Source organism: Ambystoma mexicanum, chromosome 5p (assembly GCF_040938575.1).
Source record: "Ambystoma mexicanum isolate Mex_15411 chromosome 5p, UKY_AmexF1_1, whole genome shotgun sequence".
Classification (NCBI taxonomy): Eukaryota; Metazoa; Chordata; class Amphibia; order Caudata; family Ambystomatidae; genus Ambystoma; species Ambystoma mexicanum.
The window spans coordinates 171,840,547-171,861,406 of record NC_090930.1 but is presented as its reverse complement, the minus strand read 5'-3'; the positions used below and the strand labels follow the sequence as shown (position 1 = coordinate 171,861,406).

General features: G+C 55.2%; 1 protein-coding gene across 1 annotated transcript in view; it reads left to right on the top strand.

Moving 5' to 3' along the window:
• Positions 1-20,860, top strand: part of ATRX (ATRX chromatin remodeler) — a 2,430,811-nt gene that overhangs the window by 2,066,423 nt on the left and 343,528 nt on the right. The gene's annotated exons all lie outside the window — the stretch shown is intronic.

Below are 20,860 nucleotides of genomic sequence, written 5' to 3'. Positions count from 1 at the left end.
GGACGTGGATACTTCCAGAGCCCTGCAGCGGGGAGTTCCTATTAGAAATATTTGTGATGCAGCCACATGGGCTTCTATCCACACCTTTGTTAAACATTGCTCCCTGGATACAATCCATGGTCAAGATATGGCCTTTGGCAAGGCGGTTCTTTATTCTGCTATCTGATTGGGTACTCCAAATTCTTTTCCCTCCTCCATTTTCTGAACTGCTTCGGGAGTCTGTCAAAGATGTGGAATACGTTGGAGGACACAATCCATTCGAAGAACAAGTTCTCCAGCATGGGGTCTGGCATGGATTCACATGCTCATGAATATTCCCCGTCGTCAGGCTGGGAATCCTCGGTAAAGAAAAAACCAGTATCAGTTTCGTTTCTGATCTGTCTTTCGTAGTAATAACCAATCGCTGGTCTCTGCGTCATACTGACCACAGTCAATGACTGCCCTCTACCTAATCACCGCCTCTGACAGCCATCTTCAGATTTTTACCGCACGTTCATGTGTTGGGATCCTCGTGCTATTGCTCTCGAGCGTTAGTGCTATTTTTTCACGTTTTTTTCTCAAAACATCGTTTTTTCGGTCAAAAGAGCCTCAAGCTCCACCGACTCTCCATCCGATCAACGGGGACCCATGTCGGATTCGTCTGCGCCCCTCAAGGGTGAAGATTTCGTCGAGCTACGTTTTGGAGGACCCCAGAAGCTTCTCAGGCCCGGACATGGCCCAGGAGAAGGGAAGCTTGACGCCCGGAAAGCTGTTCAGGGTCTGCCCTGGATGCCAGCTGCAGAACGTCTTTAAGGATGACGAACACTCCTTTTGTCTCTACTGCTTACATGAGGACAAGACGCACGTGGAGAAGGACTGTGCGTTTTGCGGCAATATGTCGGAGCGGACCATGAAGGACCGCCACCAACGCCTCGCCAACTGGCTGGAAGGGAAGAGCCCGTCAGGCGAGAAGAAGAGGAAGAAATCCGAGCGGTCTTCTAAGACCTTTGAGGACGCCCCGGCGACGGAGGTCCAACACAAGGCCAAGCACCGCGAGTCCGCTGGCACCGGGAGCGCCGAACGGTCGGGCTCTACGGGCGCCAGGCAGGGCGCACCCTCCCCCGCACCTTCAGCCACGAGCCAACGCTCTGGGTCGGGTAAGAGGAAGGGCGAGCACCCGGCAAAGCTCCTGGAGAGGCCCCGGTCGAGCTCGAAGGCCCCATCGGAGGGGGAGCGAGGCAGTGTCCCCCCCTCAAGGATAAGGCGGTGAGCGCACCTAAGGTGGTGAAGGCCTTAATCCATCCGACCAAGCCCTCTATCGATGCTGTCGCGGCGGTCCTGGCTCAGCCTGTGGAGGCTACACCAGTGTGCCCATCGATAGGACCCCCGTGAAATCCCCGGCGGGGAAGAAAAAGGGGGGGCAGGGCGTCGTCGTAGATTCGGCTTCAGAGGAATAGCTGATCGAGGTCTTAAGCCACGGCCTTGGCGTGGATGAAGACCGGCCCGTCGGGATGGATCCCGACGCAGGTGACGACGACAGCGTCGAGGGTGCCGACGGGGCCCCTGATCGCCCGTCGGATTCCCCTCTGCCAGCGCCGCAAGACAACTCGGCGGCCATTTTGTTGGCTATACAGTCCTTATGCTCAGAGATAAGGACGAGACTACCGTTGCCGACGGAGGAACCTCTCCCGTCGGGGGATCCTGAACCGGGACCTTCTGGTGTTCCCCCTCCCAAGAAAAGGATTCACCCTCCACCTCCTTTTCAGCCGTCGCGACCCGTCCAGCCCTCCTCCCCGTCCACCCGAGGGGATGATACGGGGACTGACACGGCAGCGACGGGTACGGACGACGAGGTATACGACGAGGATCTCCCGTCGTCACCTCCCACCAGGGCTTCTCCGCCCGACGAGATTGGATCGTTCCACTCCATGATCACCAGGGCATCCGAGCTTTTCCAACTCTGCCCTGAGGAGAAGAAAAAGGAAGGATTCCTTTATCAACGGCGCAAGGCCAAGAGGAAGACGGTCCTCACGGTGCCTCTACTGGACGACATTTGGGATGAGGGCCTCGCCCTCCTCAAGAACCCTTCCACGACGCCAGCTAGAAGAGACCGGTACGAGAAGAAGTACCGGGTCCCGGACGCGGCCCCCCTGTGCCTCCGGGCGCAGCCTACCCCGGACTCCGTCGTCTCCGCGGCGGCCAGGAAGAAAGCGGGGGGGGGGGGCCTGCGGCCTCCACATCGACTTCCCCACCGGATGGCGAGGGAAAGAAATTGGACGCTATGGGACGCAGGGTCATCTCGTCTGCAGTGGCGACGATTAAAGCGGCCAACGCCTTGGCTATCGTGGCCCGCTACGACAGGGAGATATGGTACAAACTGGCTCCCCTGCTGGACTTCCTACCGGACGACAAGAGGGCGGATGCCCTGGAGATCCTACAGGAAGGTGAGGTGGCGTCGGACCACGCCATCACTATTGCGACGGACATCGCCGACACTGGGTTTCGCCAGTTGGGCAACGGCGTGTGCCTTAGGCGGCGTGGATGGCTCAAGGCTACGGACTTCCGTCAAGACGTACAGACCAGAGTCCTGGACATGCCGTTCGATGGGAACAACCTGTTTGGGAAAACAGTGGACGATGCCCTTCAGGCCATTAAAGCGGACACTGAGACGGCCCGGGCCCTTGGGATTCTACAGCAACGTCGGACGCCCTTTCGGAGCAGCGGAGGCAAGGGCGCCTCCAAAGGTTCCTTCGGCGGTTTCTCTACCTACCGTCAAGCGGCCCGCTCGTCGTCTCAGGAGGCCTACAGAGGACGAGGCAAGTCTGGAGGACCCCGCCGTCGTCGCCAAGGAGGTCAAGGCGGCAAAGCCTCGTCGAAACAGGATTGAACCGGCCGTGGGGTCGGGCCCCCACCGAAGCACCCCGGTGGGAGGCCGGCTGGCGAGCTTCGTCAGCGTGTGGGAGTCCATCTCCACCGACCGTTGGGTGCTGGACGCCTTAGCCCGGGGCCACGCGCTCGAGTTTCAAAGAAGGTGCCCGCGCGTCCCCCCCCGTGGCCAGGAAAGAGCTTCACGTCCCTCAGCTTCTCCTGGAGGTAAAGGCGTTGCTCAGGAAGGGCGCCATCGAACTCGTCCCAAAGAGGCTTCGGGGCTCCGGAGTTTACTCGAGATACTTCCTCGTGAAGAAGAAGACGGGAGGATGGCGCCCCATCCTAGACCTGCGACGTCTGAACAAGTTCATCAAGGCGCAGAAGTTCCGGATGGTCACCCTCCAGCACGTCCTGGGTCAGCTGGAGGAAGGAGACTTCCTGTCGTCGTTGGATTTGGAGGATGCCTACTTCCATATTCCCATCCTAAAGGGGCACCGAAAATACCTCAGGTTTGTGGTCCAAGGGCGTCACTACCAGTTCAAAGCCCTCCCCTTCGGACTACGGTCGGCACCCAGGGTATTTACCAAGTGCCTTGCACCGGTGGCGGCGCAGCTGCGCCGCGAGGGGATCCACGTCTACCCCTACCTGGACGACTGGCTCATCCGAGCCAAGACGAGGGAGCTCGCCGTGGAGCACACGGCAAGTACCGTCCAACTTCTCACGGACCTGGGATTCTCCGTGAACTACGCCAAGTCCCACCTGGTACCCGCGCAAAACGCACTGTTTCTGGGAGCGAAGCTCGACACAGTGTCCCTTCTGGCCTCCCCGTCGGAGGAAAGGACCAGGTCCATCCTGGGCAAGGTACAGCGGATGTTGGTTTCCGACGCGGCCAAGGTGAGGTCCATCAAGTCCCTCCTCGGAATGATGTCCTCTTGCATCTACCTCATTCCCATGTGCAGGCTCCGGATGCGCCCGTTGCAGGAGTTCCTGGACGCGCGCTGGATCCAAACGACGGGCGGCTTCGAGGAGAGGATCACACTCGACGAGAGTTTCCGCAGAGCGGTCCGGTGGTGGGGCACCCGCGTGCATCTGACGGCGGGCATGGACTTCCAGACCACCAGGAGACAGTGACCACGGATGCCTCCCTGGAAGGGTGGGGAGCGCACACCGAAAATCTGCACGCGAGAGGCCTCTGGCTCCCGACGGAGAAGTCCCTCCATATCAACGTCCTGGAGCTCCGTGCAGTGTTCTGGGCCCTCAGGTCCTTCCTTCCGTCCCTCAAGGGCAAGGTGGTGAGGATCTTCACCGACAACACCACCACCATGTTTTACATCAGGAAACAGGGCGGAACCAGGTCCCCAGCACTGTCCAAGGAGGCGCAGGACCTGTGGCATTGGGCCGTCGCCCAAAGGATGTTTCTGGTGCCGTTTCATCTGGCAGGGATAAAAAACACCATCGCCGACTCACTCAGCAGGGAGCTGCGCTCGTGCCACGAGTGGGAACTACGGCAGGATCTAGTGGATCGCCTCTTCCGACGGTGGGGCACTCCCCAGATCGACCTGTTCGCGACGGCGACGAACTCCAAGTGCCGGAGGTTCGCCAGCAGGTTTCCCCAGGCGAGGAGCATGGGCGATGCTTTCTCGTTCCCCTGGGAGGGCCTGTTGCTCTACGCGTTCCCTCCTTTGCCACTGCTAATCCGGCTCGTCAACCAGCTCAAGAGGTCACGGTGCAGGATGATCCTCGTCGCACCTGCGTGGCCGAGGCAGATATGGTTCCCGGACCTTCTGGACTTATCAGCGTCCCCGCCAATCAGGCTGCTGGTGGACGCGGATCTACTCTCCAGGGAAGGAGGCGCCATCCTCCACCACGACCCGAAATCGCTGAACTTGCAGGCCTGGCTCCTGCAGCGCTAGAGTTTGGAGGATACGACATACCGGCCGACTGCAGAGAGGTTCTTGCAAAGGCCAGGGCGTCCTCGACTCTTAAATGCTACAGACTCAAATGGAAGAGGTTCTCTGTCTGGTGCCACGCACAGAAGATTAACCCTCTACCGATTACGGCTCCCCAGGTACTGCCGTACCTGCTGACGCTGGCCAAAGCTGGACTGGCACACGCGTCCATCAAGATTCATCTTGCTGCGATCTCCCGTTACACCAGGACCACGGGCCGGACGTCCTTGTGGTCTCATCGTCTGGTGAAAGAGTTCATGAAGGGACTGTTCAGATCGTTCCCGCCGGTGAAGGCTCCGGCCCCGGCGTGGGAGCTCAACGTGGTGCTGACCAAGCTCATGGGACCTCCGTTCGAGCCTCTGCACTCGGCCCCGTTGAAGTTTCTGTCGTGGAAAACAGCGTTTCTTGTGGCCATCACCTCCGCACGACGGGTGGGAGAGATCCAGGCCCTTTCCTGCAAGGCCCCGTACTTGACTTTTCACGACACGAGGGTAGTGCTCAGGACGCACCCCTCCTTCATGCCCAAGGTACCGTCGGACTTCTATCTCAACGAACCCTTGGTGTTGCCTGTCTTCTTCCCGTCGCCTTCGTCGCCGGCTGAGAGGACTTTGCACTCGCTGGATGTTGCTAGAGCGCTGAAGTTCTACGTGGACTGCACGAAGTGTTTTCGGAAGACCTCACAACTCTTTGTGAATTTTGGACCTGTCAATCAGGGGAAGGCTCTCTCGAAGGCTTCCATTTCCAGATGGCTCTCCGGCTGTATCATGTATTGTCATCGGTTGGCAAACCGACCGCTGCCTGGCTGTCCGAGAGCCCATTCCACCAGAGCGATCGCAGCCACCACGGCGTTCCTTTCTGGTGTGCCCCTGCTGGACATATGCAGGGCTGCTACGTGGAGGTCGACGCACACCTTCACGAAATTCTACTGCGTCGATCGGGATTCCAGGGAGGAGTCCAGGGTCGGCCAGGCAGTGCTGCGCAACCTGTTCGCCTGAGGTGAGCCTGGTGAGGAGGTAAGATGCTTAATGTTGGGTTTGATGTAATGCTTAATGTTGAGCCTTTGCCACCTCCCGTGGTTGTGCATGTGTGTACTGCTATGTATTCTTTATTCATGAGCATGTGAATCCATGCCAGACCCCATGCTGGAGAAGGAACAAGTTACTTACCTGTAACTGTTGTTCTCCAGCATGGGTCTGGCATGGATGCACATGCGAACCCTCCCGCCTACCCCTCTGCGGCTCTTCACTTGGTCATACTGCCACTTCACGTGCTTCCAAATCTGAAGATGGCTGCCAGAGGCGGTGCTTAGGTAGAGGGCAGTCATTGGCTGTGGTCAGTATGACGCAGAGACCAGTGATTGGTTATTACTACGAAAGACAGATCAGAAACGAAACTGATACTGGTTTTTTCTTTACGGAGGATTCCCAGCCTGACGACGGGGAATATTCATGAGCATGTGAATCCATGCCAGACCCATGCTGGAGAACAACAGTTACAGGTAAGTAACTTGTTCCTTACTTACCAACTGGTAATGTTCTTTCAATTGGATGTTCCTCCAACGTATTCCACATCACCCTCCCAGCCTGTCCCTCTAAAGAATTTCCTATGCGATTGCAGCTTACGTTTCTGTGCAGTCAAGCAGGCATTGGATATGTGCATGTCAAACGTTACGGAGGAAAAAACATAAACTGAGACTATGGGCGCTGTGCGTCCTATTTATAAAATCTGGTGATGTTGCCCTCGACGGAGGCCTTTGAGGGACATCGGCCCGACGCAGGACACCCTTTTTTTTTTTGGAATATATTTTTATTCCATTTTTTAAGGTCAAACAAACACACTACAACCGTTTCAAAACATAGAAAGCATCCTATTTCAACACATTTTCAAACTCCCCAACTCCCCCCTCCCCCTTTAAACTAGAGCCAGTTCTCACATATCATTTACGGGAACATCACTGGGTGGCACACTACCTAGACTGCCATCAACCGGGTCCTCTGTTTCGTTGTCACCCTGGTGAGCGTTTGCCAATGAGGCCACCAATTGGCGCCAGGCCAACAAGGGCCCTACTTCTTCTTCGCCCCCCCTGGTGACCGCTTCAAACCAGACTACGGATTCAGCTTCCGCCCATCTCAAGAGGTCTGTCCACCACAACTCCACCCTGGGTCTATGGGTCGCCTTCCAGTCCATGGCGATCCTACGTTTGGCCAAGACATAGGCCAGGTCCTTCATCTTGCTTATGTGTTTCAAATGCCGGGGTCTAGGGAATAGTCCAAGCAAGCATGACCAGGCCGATTCCACATCCAGCACTACCCCCCCGCCAGCCAGTTTCGTCTTGACCTCATTCCAAAATCTATGCACCTCCGGGCAAGTCCAAAACATGTGTAGCAGTCCCGGGTTCACCTCCCCACACCTGGGGCATTGCTGTATAGCTGATCCCCCAAACTTTGCAATCTTCCCGGGGGTTAAATAAGCCCTGTGGGTAACATACAACTGAAGCTGTTGGAATCTCGCATTGCGGGACACCTTTTTATGGTACCTCTAGGCCCGTTCCCACTGCCCATCCGTCATGGGTCCTCCCACCTCCTTCTCCCAATCTTGTCTCAATTGGAGCAACTCCTTCCCTGCCCTTGCCCGCAGGAGCTCATATATCCTCGATATTTCGTGCCCGCCCTCCGATACATCGTACATGGTTTCCAGGGAGGCATCTGGATCCTCTGCGAGCACTGTCTCCGGCCATCTTTATCTAGTCTTTTTCACCAGCCTAGTGTAGGTTATATATTGGCCACCATGTACTCCCGTCTCTTCCTGCAGCCGCTGAAAGTCCACCGCCTCCCCTTCCTGCCATATGTCCCAGAGGGTGGCTAGGCCTACCTGTTCCCAGTATCTGCGGACCAATTCAAGTAGTTGGGAGTCGCTCCCACACAGAGCCGCCAAAGGGGCTTGCTGGGAGTATGGTTCCGAATCCCCCCCATCTTCCATGTCCTGTGCCAGATCTCCCAGCCCAACCTCAGTAACCGCCCTTTGCCCACCAGTTTATCTCTGCTCAACCACACCACTTCCATCAGAAAGTATGGGGCTGTATCTTCGCGCAGGAGCCTGGCTTCCGCCGAATCTTCAGTCGAGAGCTACCTGGCCACGTACTGCAGCTGCCCCGCCAGGTAATAGAGTTCGAAGTTAGGCAGGCCTATCCCCCCTGTGTCGCACGGGTTCTGGAGCTTCCACAGAGCCACCCTATTCCTAGAGCTGCCCCACACAAAACCCCTACACACGCTGTGAAGTTTCGCGAATAGGCTTCGGGGTATCAGAAACGGGACGTTTGTAAAAAAGTGAGAGAGTCTAGGCAGGACCACCATCTTGAGCAAGGCCGCCCTCCCCATCATGGTCAGGGGCAGTCTGGACTAAAATACCATACTGTTCCTAATCCCCTCTATCGCCTTTTCCGTGTTGTGCTTGTGTTCTGTCTCAATCTTGTGGTAAATGTTTATTCCCAGATACCTAAATATTACGGGCTGCCATGGTATTGGCAGAATAGGCAGCCTCTGCACCGGGACGTTCCTATATCTACCCAAAGGGAACAGGCTGTACTTTCCAGGGTTCACCGATATACCGGAGAGGATGGCGTACTGTTCTAACACCTCTAGGACGTACTGTAGGTTTTCTTCTGGATAGCGTAAATAAAGGAGCATATCATCCGCATTTAATGATATCAAATGCTTTCCACTGGCCGTGTTTATGCCCACCTCCCCATATTGTTGACGCAGGCATATTGCTAGCGGCTCCAATGCCAGTATATATAGCATTGGTGACCAGGGACATCCCTGTCTGGTCCCCCTGCCCAGTTGCCAAGAATCTGAGACCGTAGACCCTGTCTTGACCCTCGCCATCGGGGTGCTGTAAAACAACTGTACCCATCTGAGGTATCCGGGTCCCACTCCATACCCCTTCAGGACCGCTTTCAGCCAGGGCCATCGTACCGATTAGAAGGCCTTGACCGCGTCTAACAACACTATGGCCAGCACGCCCTTGTCCTCCTCAGTTTGGTCCATGACATGGTGTAGCCTCTGGTGGTTGTCGGTGATGTTCCTGCCCGGAACATATCTCGTCTGATCTGGGTGTATCAGTTTCTTAATCACCCTTTTCAATCTATTAGCCAGCACCGCCGTGAGTATTTTGCTGTCCTGGTTGAGCATGGACATCGGTCTGTAAGACCCGCACTCCACGGCCGGCTTGCGTGGTTTCAAGAGTGGGATGATTACGGCCTCACGGAGAGACAACGGGAGTTCTCCCTTCTCATAGGCCTCGTTGAAAGTGGCAAGCAGTGGCTGGAGCAACTCTTGCTGGTATGTTTTGTAGAACTCGCTGGGCAGCCCATCCGAACCCGGCGCCTTGCAAGTGGGCAAGTTCCGAATCACTACCTCCAGCTCATCCGAGGTGACGGGTGCGTCCAACTCAGAGCGTTCTAGATCATCTAAGGTGGGCAGCTCAATGTCCCCCAATGTGTCTAGTATGTCTTGACCCATATCCTCCCCCGTGTCCTCATACAAGTGTCTGTAGAACTTAAGGAATTCCCCATTTACCTCTTTCTGGGTGTTGCATATGCTACCTCCTTCGCCCTGAATCTCACTAATCACCGAGCGGGGGGTCTCACTCTTGTACAGCCAAGCCAGCAATCTGCCTGGCTTATCGCCCCTGCGTGTATCCGCTCCGTATATTTCTTGTAGCTGAGTCTGCACAGTCTATCCCAGAGTGCACCACAGGACAACTGTAGCTCCTCTACTTTAGTTCTGTTATCATGAGCGGTGCTCACGCAACGCGTGAGCTCCTCTAGCTCTCTTTCCGCCTCCCGGAGCACCCTTTCAACCCCCCCCCCGTAGCCCTTTAACTTGGGAAATAGCTACCCCACGCACCACCACCTTAAACGCTTCCCACAGTGTTCCCACGGAGCTTACGCTTCCCGTGTTTTTATCAAAATATTCTTCAATGGCGTCTCTCGGGGCCTCCCGAAACCCCTCATCCTGCAGAGCCTCGGTCCTAAGTCTTCATGTAGGGATCTGCGGGCGTGGGGGCTGGTGTCTCCAGTCTACCACCAAGGGCGAGTGGCCCGACAGCACTCGGGCCTTGTATTCTGCTCCTTCTATTTCTCTCACTATCCCGGCTGTTACAAACATGTAGTCTAACCTTGTGTACAAATCATGTGGCGCTGTGTAGTGTGAGTACTGTCTATCCGTGGGATGCAGCCTCCTCCACGCCTAGGTCTTTCAGTAGGGTACTCAGCGCTTTAGCTGCCGGTGCCATTGTCCCTGCCCTATCCTTGGACCTATCCATACTGGGGTCTACGGTACAGTTAAAGTCCCCCCCACACTACCGTACCCCCCGCCAGGGGGCCAGGTTTACCGTAGAGGGTCCTAAAGTAAGCCTCTGCATCGTTATTGGGGGCGTACAAATTTATGATGTGTATTTCTCTGTTTTCCAAGAGACCCGTTACCACCACCATTCTACCCTCCGGGTCCACCGAAGAATCAAGCACTCGAAACGGCACGTGGGGCGCCACCCAAGTGACGACCCCTCTGGCATACGCTGAGTATGCCGCCCCCACAACGGTGCCCTTCCATTTCCTCCCGACCACCTCCAGCCTTTCCCTAGTGAGGTGGGTCTCTTGCAGCAGGGCTATGTCTATGCGCATCCTCTTTAAATACATCATCACTTTGTTGCGTTTAAGGTAGCTGTTGAGGCCCCGTACATTCCAGGTCACAATTCTGAGATTACCCGATGCCATCTAGTCGGTCTATCTCCGTCCCATCCCTCCCCATAATGTTCCCCATGTAGGGTTGTTTCCTGGCTCCTTCCCTACTATTAACAAACCGTGCCCCCCTCCCCCTTCTCCAACCTCACACCACTGCACACCACTCTTCCCCCCCCATCCCCCCCTCCCCACCAACCCCCAACAATAGCCCAGCTCCATCCCTGGATCTCAGGCCTACCCACGTCTGGACCCGTCTGGTAACCAAGAACAAGGACCCCGCGGGGTGTCACCAATCTAACAGTGACCTAACTAAGTATACTACTATCGGGTACAGAGGTTGCTCCCCAGGAGCTCCCAGTCATCTGTTTAGGAGATTTGAATTCAACGGGACCCGCCGGCAGATGCCGTGACTTCCCCCTCACAAGCACAATATCAAACTATATTCTAGTCCCAATGTCATAGCTATGGCCTCACGGGTGCCTCTGCATCGTGCTACTTATCTCCATCCGCTTCTGTCTGGGCATCCGATTCCTGTGGTCGACCTTGCATATCGAGCCATTCCATCGCGTCGCTCGGCGTCTCAAAGAAGAGGGATCTGTTCTTATGGATCACCTTTAACCTGGCGGGGTAAAGCAACATGTAGCGGTGGCCTGCCTCTCTGAGCCTCCCCTTCACCGTTCCAAAGTTCATTCGACTCCGTTGTACAAGCAGCGTGTAATCCGGATACGCTGTTATATTCGCTGACCCCCTTTCTATCGGGCCCCCTTTCCGGAAAAATTCGAGAATCTTCTCGCGGTCACGATAGTTCAAGATCTTAGCAATCAACGGCCGCGGGGGGGGGCTCCTGGGGCCGGTCTCCTGGTCAGGGCCCTGTGCGCCCTTTCGACGGCGAACCCCTGGGTCAACTCTCCGCCTGTGATCTCCTGCAAAAGCATGGTTTCAACGAAATCCGTGCGGTTCGATCCTTCCATTCCCTCCGGTACCCCCACTATGCGAATGTTGTTGCGCCTGGCGCGCCCCTCCGCCTGCTCTGCTCTGTCCTCCAAATTGCCCACTCGCTGCACGAGGGCATGAAGTTCCTTGGCGTGTGTATTGCACGCCTCCACAGTCTGGGCCAACTCCTGCTCCAGTTCCCCAGTACGCTCCGCGATCGTTTGCACATCCTGGCGCAACAGGTTCACTTCTTCTCAGACCACTCCTATCTTGAGGTTTAGGCCCTCTTGCAACTCTTTCATGGCCAGGCCCAGCTTCGTCTCCCAGGCCACCTTCAGGGCAGCAATTGCTGCCAGCACCCCCTGGATGGTACCTGGTGGGTCCGTCGCCGCCGCAGGGGTTTCTTTGCTCTTGGCCCCTTCCGCGCCCGAAGGCGACCTAGCATAGGTCTCCATCGTAGGCTGCTTGATCCGGGGTTGCACCACCTTGGAAGATATCCTGTTGCGTCGATTGGGACCACGCGCCTAGCTGTATCCTAGCGGGTTCAATCTGCTAGTCCGCCACAACCCATGGCCGCTGCAGTAGGGGCTCGCCCTTATGTTCTTGCTTTCAGCCCGAGGCGCATGCGACCCGTCTATCTGGTTGGGCTCGCCCACGTTCCGACCAACCTTGTCTTCCTCAACTCGTCGGACCTTTTATGGCCCTTTGTCCACAGGCGGCCATCTTGGGTGCTCCCCTTCCTTTGCGCGACCGCCAACTTCTTCGAGGGTCTAGTTCAGTGAATATGCAGTCCCGCCTTTGGGGAGGGCACGCACCGTATGCCCCCACTTTCATACGCCTTTAGAGGCACCGTGGGCTCGAAAGTCCGCCAAAAACCATCACTTTTTTCCCCAGGATCAGGATCGGATCATCGGGAGCTCCTCCAAGGAACGTCCTCTCAAGTAGCCATCAAGCCACGCCCCCGACGCAGGACATCCTTTGCCGAAAAAGTTTCCGAAGTACACAGCTGTGGACATCAAAGATGTGGAATACGTTGTAGGAACATCCAATCAAAAGAAAGTTACCAGTTGGTAAGTAACTTGTTCTTCTCTTTGTCTTTTTTTTGTCGTCTTATCGTTCAGGTACTTGGCCCTCGGGCGTCACACTCCTCCCGGCTCATGTCAACTTCTACAGGGTTCAGCAGGTGTGCATCCTGCAATGGGCTCTTTCTGACTAAAGACCCCCACGCCCTCTGCCTACGGTGCCTTGACCCTGACCACAGCTGGAAAGTTTGTTCTGCATGCAACGCAATTTCCTCAAGGTCTTTGAAGAACACACTGGCCAGGTGGCGGGAGCTTGTCCTTTTTGGCATTCTGTTTTGTGCGATCCCTGCAAAGTATGGATCGCAGAAAACTGAAATCCACCCACCTGGCTATGTGAGGAGAAGGTTCCTCCTCACGGCCCGGGGGTTGGATTTCTGGCAGTTTCACGTCAGCACGCGTAATGTGTGCTGACATGAAATTGAAAGTAAATTTCACCGCGGCAGCCAAAAGGGCTGCCATGGCGAAAACAGAAGGTATGTTTCCTTCTTTTTCTCGCTCGATCTGAGGGACTATTGTGCCCTTCAGATCGAGGGCAGTGTCGTTGGAAAGGGGAGACTCTCCCCTTCGCAACACCACCTTTTTTTGAAGCATTGCTTGGTGCGGATCGGGCGCAGAGTTCTCGATCCCCCGCCCAGCAATGCCACTAGACCACCAGGGATCTGTTTGTGATGTGGGGGGGCTACTTACAGTAAGCAGCCACCCCCTGGCCCTCATCCCCCCCCCCAAGTTTTGGGCCCCTTGGGGGTAGATGCCTGTCCATCTGCCCCTAAGGGAAAAGGGGGGGGGAATTTTAGGTGGGGGTGGGGGGGCCACTAGACCACCAGGATTTTCGTGCCTTGAAAGTGGTGGTGGCCCTTTCCCCCCATCCTAAGTGGATGGGGGGCACCTCATGTAGCTCTTCCTGGGGGCAGATTGCTACCCCTAGGAAGCGATGCATGAGATGCTGTTAGGGAGAATTCTCTGTTTAGGCTGAACTTCCTAACCTAGTGAGTACCCCCAGCAGCTTTGCTGGATTTTTTGGGGTTTCTTTTTTTTTTTTTTCTCCTGCCAAGAGTGAGACTCTTTTATCCTCACTCTTGGGCATGATTTGAGTGTGTTTCTTTGAATCTAGATGTGTTTAATGGGCTATGGGGTCTTTTACTCCATAGGGCTTCATGTGTTTTTGTGATGTGTGTTACCCAGCACCCTCAGTGCAGTGACACAGGGATGTCATAGTGACCCCCCAGTATAGACTCCATACCCTGGGACTGACTACTGTCTCCCAGGGCATGTAAAGTCACCATTGACTTTACTAGTCTTAAATTCTGAACAGAACCAGTACAAACCATCATATTGTGGACGTACTGGCTGGGGCAATTCAATTGCCCCGGGGTCTGTTAGTCGAGGGGGCACGTCTCCGTCCCCCTTGATCGAGTTTTGGCTGGTGGCAGTGGATACTACTTTTTATATTCAACCGCGAATATTTTCCTATGGGATTTCCCATTGTTTTAGGCTACTAACTTTATTTAATTATTTACGGTAGCCTCGAACATACCGCTGGTTTATTTAATTAATATTAATTCTCCGGTTGGTATTTTTTGCCAAAACTTGATTCTAAAATGGCGTTTGTGTTCTCTTCTGTGACTCCAACCCAAGTCGAGCCCTTTGTTCCACTTTTTGGCGGGCTTCTCCACAGAAGCACTCCAAAGTGGTGCCACCATGTCTGGGGTACTTAGGAGGGGTGGAGGGGAATTTAATCGCCCTGGACTGAGTTGCCTAGGCAACTCAAGTCGCACTCCGTCCTGATTGGCCCAAGTGGTGAGCCAACCGACTCACCACTTAGCATGTTTGAGTGACAGCTAGGCTGAGTGAATGGGGGTTTGCTGCATAAAAGCAGTGTTTTGGGGACTGAACTTCAAAAGTCGCCACAGGAACTAAGAATCCGACGAGGGATAAGCTGAGCCGACCTACCACGACCGGTGGAGCCCTGCTGGACCGTCTCGCCACTTTTTCCCCACGACAGAGGAGATCTCCCGCCGGAGAGTCTTCTTCCTTTAACTGGTGGGGATAACCAGTTTCACCGTCTTTTCGCTTTCCCGACGTATCTCGTGGCCGCCTTGCCTGTGCCAAGCACCCCGGCAACCGGGATACCACGTTTTACCACGACCGCGAAACCACGAAAGGTACCACCTTTAACCGGAAAACTCTGCGGCTGGTTTCTGCCCTGGTAGTGCAACGACCTTCATCTTTCCTCCAAGTCGAGATCTTCTCTTACCCTGGAGGACGACGCCACTTGCACCCACTACCAGGAACAACTGCCACCGCTGGAGGATCCTTCCCACTTAAGGTACCGTGTCCCGCCTGGCTTCCCTTGCTACCGACTGTACGGGGTAGATTTAGCCCCTGGCTTTCGAACCTGGGTTAGCCTGGGACACCTTGGCTAAACTTTTCTAAGCCTCTCTAAACGCTTTTCTGAACCCTCTTCAAGACTTTCTAAGCCTAGTGTAACTGTGTGATTTTAGGTGCATTTGTGCTCTGCTCTCTTTAAGAATGGGCCCATCCTTTGGACTTTGGCTCACCAGTGACTTTTTGCTCTCTGCCTTGCTAACAGTGTTCTGGAATCGTAGAGTGGTGTACCTCTTCTTATTCTGTCTTTTTCCCCTCCCTTTTTCACAAACTTATTAGAGTGCAATCTAGTTAAGCGCTCACCTCTGTATGAAAATAAGTGGTGTTTTACTGTGTTTTTCTAATAGGGAAAAAGGGGTGTATATATCATAATAGTAAATGTGTTTAGAATATTTTACAATAAGAGTGCTGGAGTGTTTCAACTGTGTGTTTTTAAATAAATAATTATATACTTTGATACCAAAGCTCTGGTCAGTGTTTGCTTGTATTATTGTATCTGAGTGCCTATTGAGTATACTTTGCATACTGCCTAACTCTTCTTGAGGGAAGTCTGTCTGCTCAGCCACAGCTACCAGGTATATCTGGGTGGTACAGACTGCTACCAAGTGGGTTTACTGCCAACACCTGTAGTCTTAAATCTTTTGCAGTGGTCCCTAAGGGAACTGCACAGGTTTCTGCCTAACAGATGCCCCCCATCCATTTGGGGTGGAGGTGGGGGTAGGCCACCAGAAATATTGGAACAGGCCCCCCCCCCCCAACGCCTGGAGCAGTATGTTTTGTCCTCCCTCCCGGGGGCAGAGGACCAGCTCATCAGTCACCATTCAAACCTGCGGTGTGCCACAGGGATCATGCATTGCCCCTTCACTCTTTACCATCTACATTAGGGCCTTGTATCGTCTGCTGGACCACTTGAGTGTGCAGTATACCAACTATGCAGACGACACCCAGGTCGTCCTCATAGCTTACTGGAAACTATATGCAGGACTCTGTTTCAACTTGGGTCCTTCCTCTCAGCTATCTTTTTCTTTATCTGCGGTGTTCCCCAGGGGTCTAACCTCTCTCTCTGGCTTTTCAACCAATACCTGGCACTCCTTGCCCACCGCATCGCCGCTTTCTGACACAACTTTCAGTGCTATGCGGATGACACCCAGCTCATTTTCAGAGTACCTCCTCTCCTTCCCTCATCTCCGACTGTGTATCTGCTATCCAGGAGTGGTGTGCTACCAATGACCTCTGCCTTACTGCCAGGAGGACTGAGATTCTCCTCATTGCACACCCGCTCCCTCCTTCCCTGTAGCTCTCTGGCCAGCCTTTCTTGATCCTCTTCCTGCTCCCACCTGCAAGGCCAAAAACCTCAGGGTCCTCTTCGACTCCACACGCTCCTTCTCTCCTCACATCTCTGTGTTGTATCCTGCATATGTATGAATGAGGTCTGAGTCAGTGTAAGAGCTGTGTTGGAATGCTAGGGGAGCTTGGAGTGTTGGGGCACCTGTGGATTCCAGGAGGGACGGTTGGGGACTTGGAGCTGGGCAGGGAACCAGGGAAGAAGCTACTTAAGATCTCTCGCTCCTATACTCTGAACTGAACCTGTAACTAAGAGAATAAAGCGTGTTTCTTTTCTACATACCTGGGTCAGCCTGGTTCCTGCTCCTTGTTGTTACTGGCCCAGAGTAGATCCTGCAGGAGGCAGGATACATCACTCTGTCTGACGTCTCTAAGAAGTCACACCACCAGCTGCACCTCCTCTGAGGTATTCTTCCTTTCCTCTCCTTTCCCCAGAAGCTCACTGTCTCCAGAGCACTGGTTCTCTCTAGGCTGGACTATTATAACAGCCTCTTTTGAGGGGATTGGGTCCTCCGACGTATTCCATATCTATGACAGGTAATCACAACAGCTGTGCTGCTTCGGAAACTTTTTTTATTTATCTGCGTCCTACGTCGATGCGCCGTCGTCGAGGACCTCCTCCAACGTCATCCGATGTGATAAGTAGGACGCACGACGCCCGTAGCCTCAGTTCTGTTTTTTCCGCGAACGTGTTGCTTCGTGAATCTCGGTTACGCCTCGACTCTTTGGAGTTCTGTTCTTCTCGTTTCTTCGAACCTGTTTGTTTTTGTGAGATAATCCTTCGTAAGAAGATGTCTTCTACTTCGTCTTGAACCCCGCGTCCGGGCTTCAAGAAGTGGTGGGAGTGTGGGTCCAAGATGTCGGTGACTGACTCGCACGACGCCTGCCTCTGGTGCCTCGGGGAGGCCCACGACACGGATGACTGTATCGACTGCCAGTCGCTCACGTCCAAAGCCTTACGGGAACGTAAGAAGAAGTTGTCGGTAGGTCGGGTGTCCAAGGCCCGGAAGTCGAAGTCTGCGGGGCTTTCGATGGATGATTCGAGAGGTGACTCTCCGCGTTGTCGTCGGAAGTCTCGTGGGTCTCCTTCTAGGAGTCGGTCTCGCCACTCCTCGGCCTCTTCGAGGCATTCTCGGAAGCGCCGACACCGGTCGTCTTCCAGGTCCTCTCCTGAGGACTCTGCCCGGCACGTCGCTTACCCCACCAGCCGTGCGACGCCGGAGGAATGGGCTTCCTTCGGGAAGAAAATGCTGGCGATTCTCGAGTCGCAGGGTACTAAGCCAAGTGCGGTCGGCCGTGAAAAGTCGAGAGACACCGCTCGCAAGAGTGGTCGGCACGAGTCACAGGAGAGGTCCCGTTCGGACAAGGGGACTCGTTCTCGACATACCCGTTCCAAGTCCCGGTCCTCGACACTCTCGAGACCGTGTGCACCTGTGATGTTGTCGAGGGCGCCGACAGGCTTTCTCGAGGCTCTGGCTCAGAGGAAGTCGTCGAAGCCGTCGACGCTCAGGTCGTCGAAGGACACCCTCGGAGCTCTGGCTTCAAGGACTGTCGATGCTGGCGGTGCTGCATCTGACGTCGACGCCGATTTACTCGACGCCGATCCTCTCGGGGCCGATGCCTGTTCTCTCGACACCGGCGCCGATTCACTCAACGCCTTTCAAGACAGGGGTCTCGGAGGAACCCAGTGGCACGGGGGAACCCCCTAGAAAGGCTCTGGCTAAGAGCAAGCACTCTCGAGTGCCTTCTTTTCACCACCTGGAATATATTTCGGAGGTGGATGAGGACTCTGATGGCCTGGTTCCTAGTCAGGTTCCAGATGAGATGGTCTCGGGCCATAGCCAATTTGACGATTTGAGGCTGTCACTGCATGATGCCAGTGGACTGGACACCTCTCCGGAGGTGGAGTTTTGTAGGCCTGAGCCTGGCTCTCATGCCGATTCCTCGTACCGGCGCCTTATGGCTAGGGTCTGAGTACTTGGGATGGTCTGCTCCCCCAGGGGAGTATGTGCAGGATGATCTCACGGACATCCTTGATGTTGGTCCCCCAACTGACCCGGTACTGCCGTTTCATATGGCTCTACAGAGAAGGGTGGCGGCGGCTTGGACTGCTCCGGAGAGTCTCCCGGCGGTGGGCAGGTCCTTGTCGCGAAAATACCGTCCAGCCAGTAGCGACCCCTGCTACTTGACCAGGCACCCCACTCCGGAGAGTTTGGTGGTGCAGGCGGCCACGGCCCCGGCAAAGCAGGCGTCGTACCCTACCATCCCTCCTGATAGGGACGACAAACGTTTTGATGGCTGGGCGAAGAAAGTGTTTTCTTCGGGTGGTATGGCGCTTCAGGCGGCCAACTCTATATGTGCCTTGTCTCGTTTCAGACACACACTGTGGAACTGTGTTGCGTTAGCGGCTGAACATATTCCCGAAGGGGACGAACGGGATGGTTTCCTTGCTATGGTCCAGGATGGTAAGGATGCCATGTGAGAGTCCGTTCAGTCGGGTTTGGACATGGCTGAATGCGTCAGCAGGTCCATGGTGGCGAGCACCGTGATACGCAGGTTTGCCTGGTTGCGGAAGTCGGGTTTGCTCCTGATGTGCAATCCTGGCTCCTCAATATGCCCTTTGACGGTGAACACCTTTTTGGCAGCAAGGCTGACGAGAGCCTTGAGAGGTTGCAGACCTCTAAAGCTGCAGCCAAATCGTTAGGTGCTGCAGTCAGGCAACCTCCGCTTTTTCGTCCTAGGGGACAGCAATGGAGGGGTGGTTCCTTTCGTTATTACTCCTCCTTTGGTAAAGCGAGAGGAGCTGGCAGTCAAAGAGGCCAACGCAGGGGTACCAGAGGTGGACGACAGGGTGCCCGTGGTGCCAAGGCCGCTCGGGCAGTTGCCTCTTTGCCCTCAGGTAACGCCGGAGCCGCTACCACTCGGTCATGAGGCCATGTCCCACAGTTCGCCTGTTGGGGGAAGGCTGGCGCAGCATCTTGTAGAGTGGTGTGCCATTACTTCAGATGTGTGGGTTCTGGAGATCATAACCCACGGCTACTGTCTTCCCTTTCGGCAGAGGCCTCACGACAATCCACCGGGGAACCTCTCTTTGAAGAGTCCGGATCCGCTCCTTGCGCAGGAAATTCAAGCCCTGCTGGAGAAAGGCGCCATAGAACTGGTGCCTGTAGCGGAGAGAGGAACAAGGGATGGTATTCCCCTTATTTTGTGATTTCGAAGAAAGACGGGGGATTGAGACCCATCATGGACTTGCGCGGTTTGAACAAACTCCTCAGGAAGGACAAGTTCAGGATGGTTACTCTCTCTCAAGTCCTCCAGGCCCTTCAGCTTCAGGACTGGTTGGTGTCTCTCGACCTCAAGGATGCCTGCTTCGATGTGCCGATCCATCCCAAGCACAAGAAGTACCTGAGGTTTGCGGTTGGCGACTCGCACTTTCAGTTTCGGGTCCTGCCGTTCGGATTGACCTCCGCCCCGAGGGTTTTCACCAAGCTCATGGTGGTGGTGGCAGCGTATCTCAGGCAAGGGGGGATTCACGTCTACCCCTACTTGGACGATTGGTTGATCAGGGCACGCTCTCCCGAGCAGGTCCTGGATCATCTGTCAGTCACCTGCCACTCCCTTCACAGGCTGGGCTTCTCCCTCAATTTAAAGAAGTCTCATTTGACGCCAACACAGCGGCTCCAGTACATCGGAGCAGTGCTCTTTCCTCCCCAGGTGAGGGCTCGTCGCATTCAGCAGATGGTGCACAAATTTCAGCATGCCCAGACGCTCCCAGCGTTCGAGTTCTTGAGGTTGCTCGGCCTCATGGCATCCTTCATTCTTCTGGTGCCAGAGGCTCGCCTGCGGATGAGATCTTTGCAGTGGGCACTCAAGATGCAATGGTCGCAGTCCTCCGGCAGGATGTCGGACCCGGTCCAGGTGCCACCCTCGGTCGCCCAGGACCTTCTGTGGTGGGCCGTCGAAGGCAACTTGATGAAGGGGGCTCCGTTTTGGCTTCCCTGGCCAGAGGTGACGATCCTGACGGATGCATCCCTCACGGGATGGGGAGCTCATGCCAACGAGCTGACAGCGGTCGTTGGTCTCCGTCGGAGTCCAGACTCCATATCAATCTGTTGGAGCTGAGGGCCGTCAGGCTAGCCCTGAAGGCTTTTCAGCCGACTGTGCGAGGAAAGAATGTCCTGATCCTGACGGACAACACAGTGGCCATGCACTACCTCAACAAAAAGGGGGTGGCAGGGTCACTTCCTCTGTGCAGGGAGGCGATGCAGCTCGAGTTCTGGGCCATCCAGCAGGAAGTTTCGATCTCGGCAGTTCATCTGGCCGGAGACGAAAACGTGACGGCGGACGCTCTGAGCAGGCAGCGCACAATCTCTCACGAGTGGGAGTTGGCTCAGGAGATTCTCCTGGAGATCTTCGCCCTTTGGGGGACCCCTCAAGTGGATCTCTTCTCCTCCAGTGTCAACCGGAAGTGCGAGAGGTTCTGCTCGCGGGAATTTCCTCCAAAAGGAGCCTTAGGAGACGCGTTCGTGGTGGAGTGGTCATTCCCACTGCTGTACGCGTTTCCTCCGGTTCCCGTC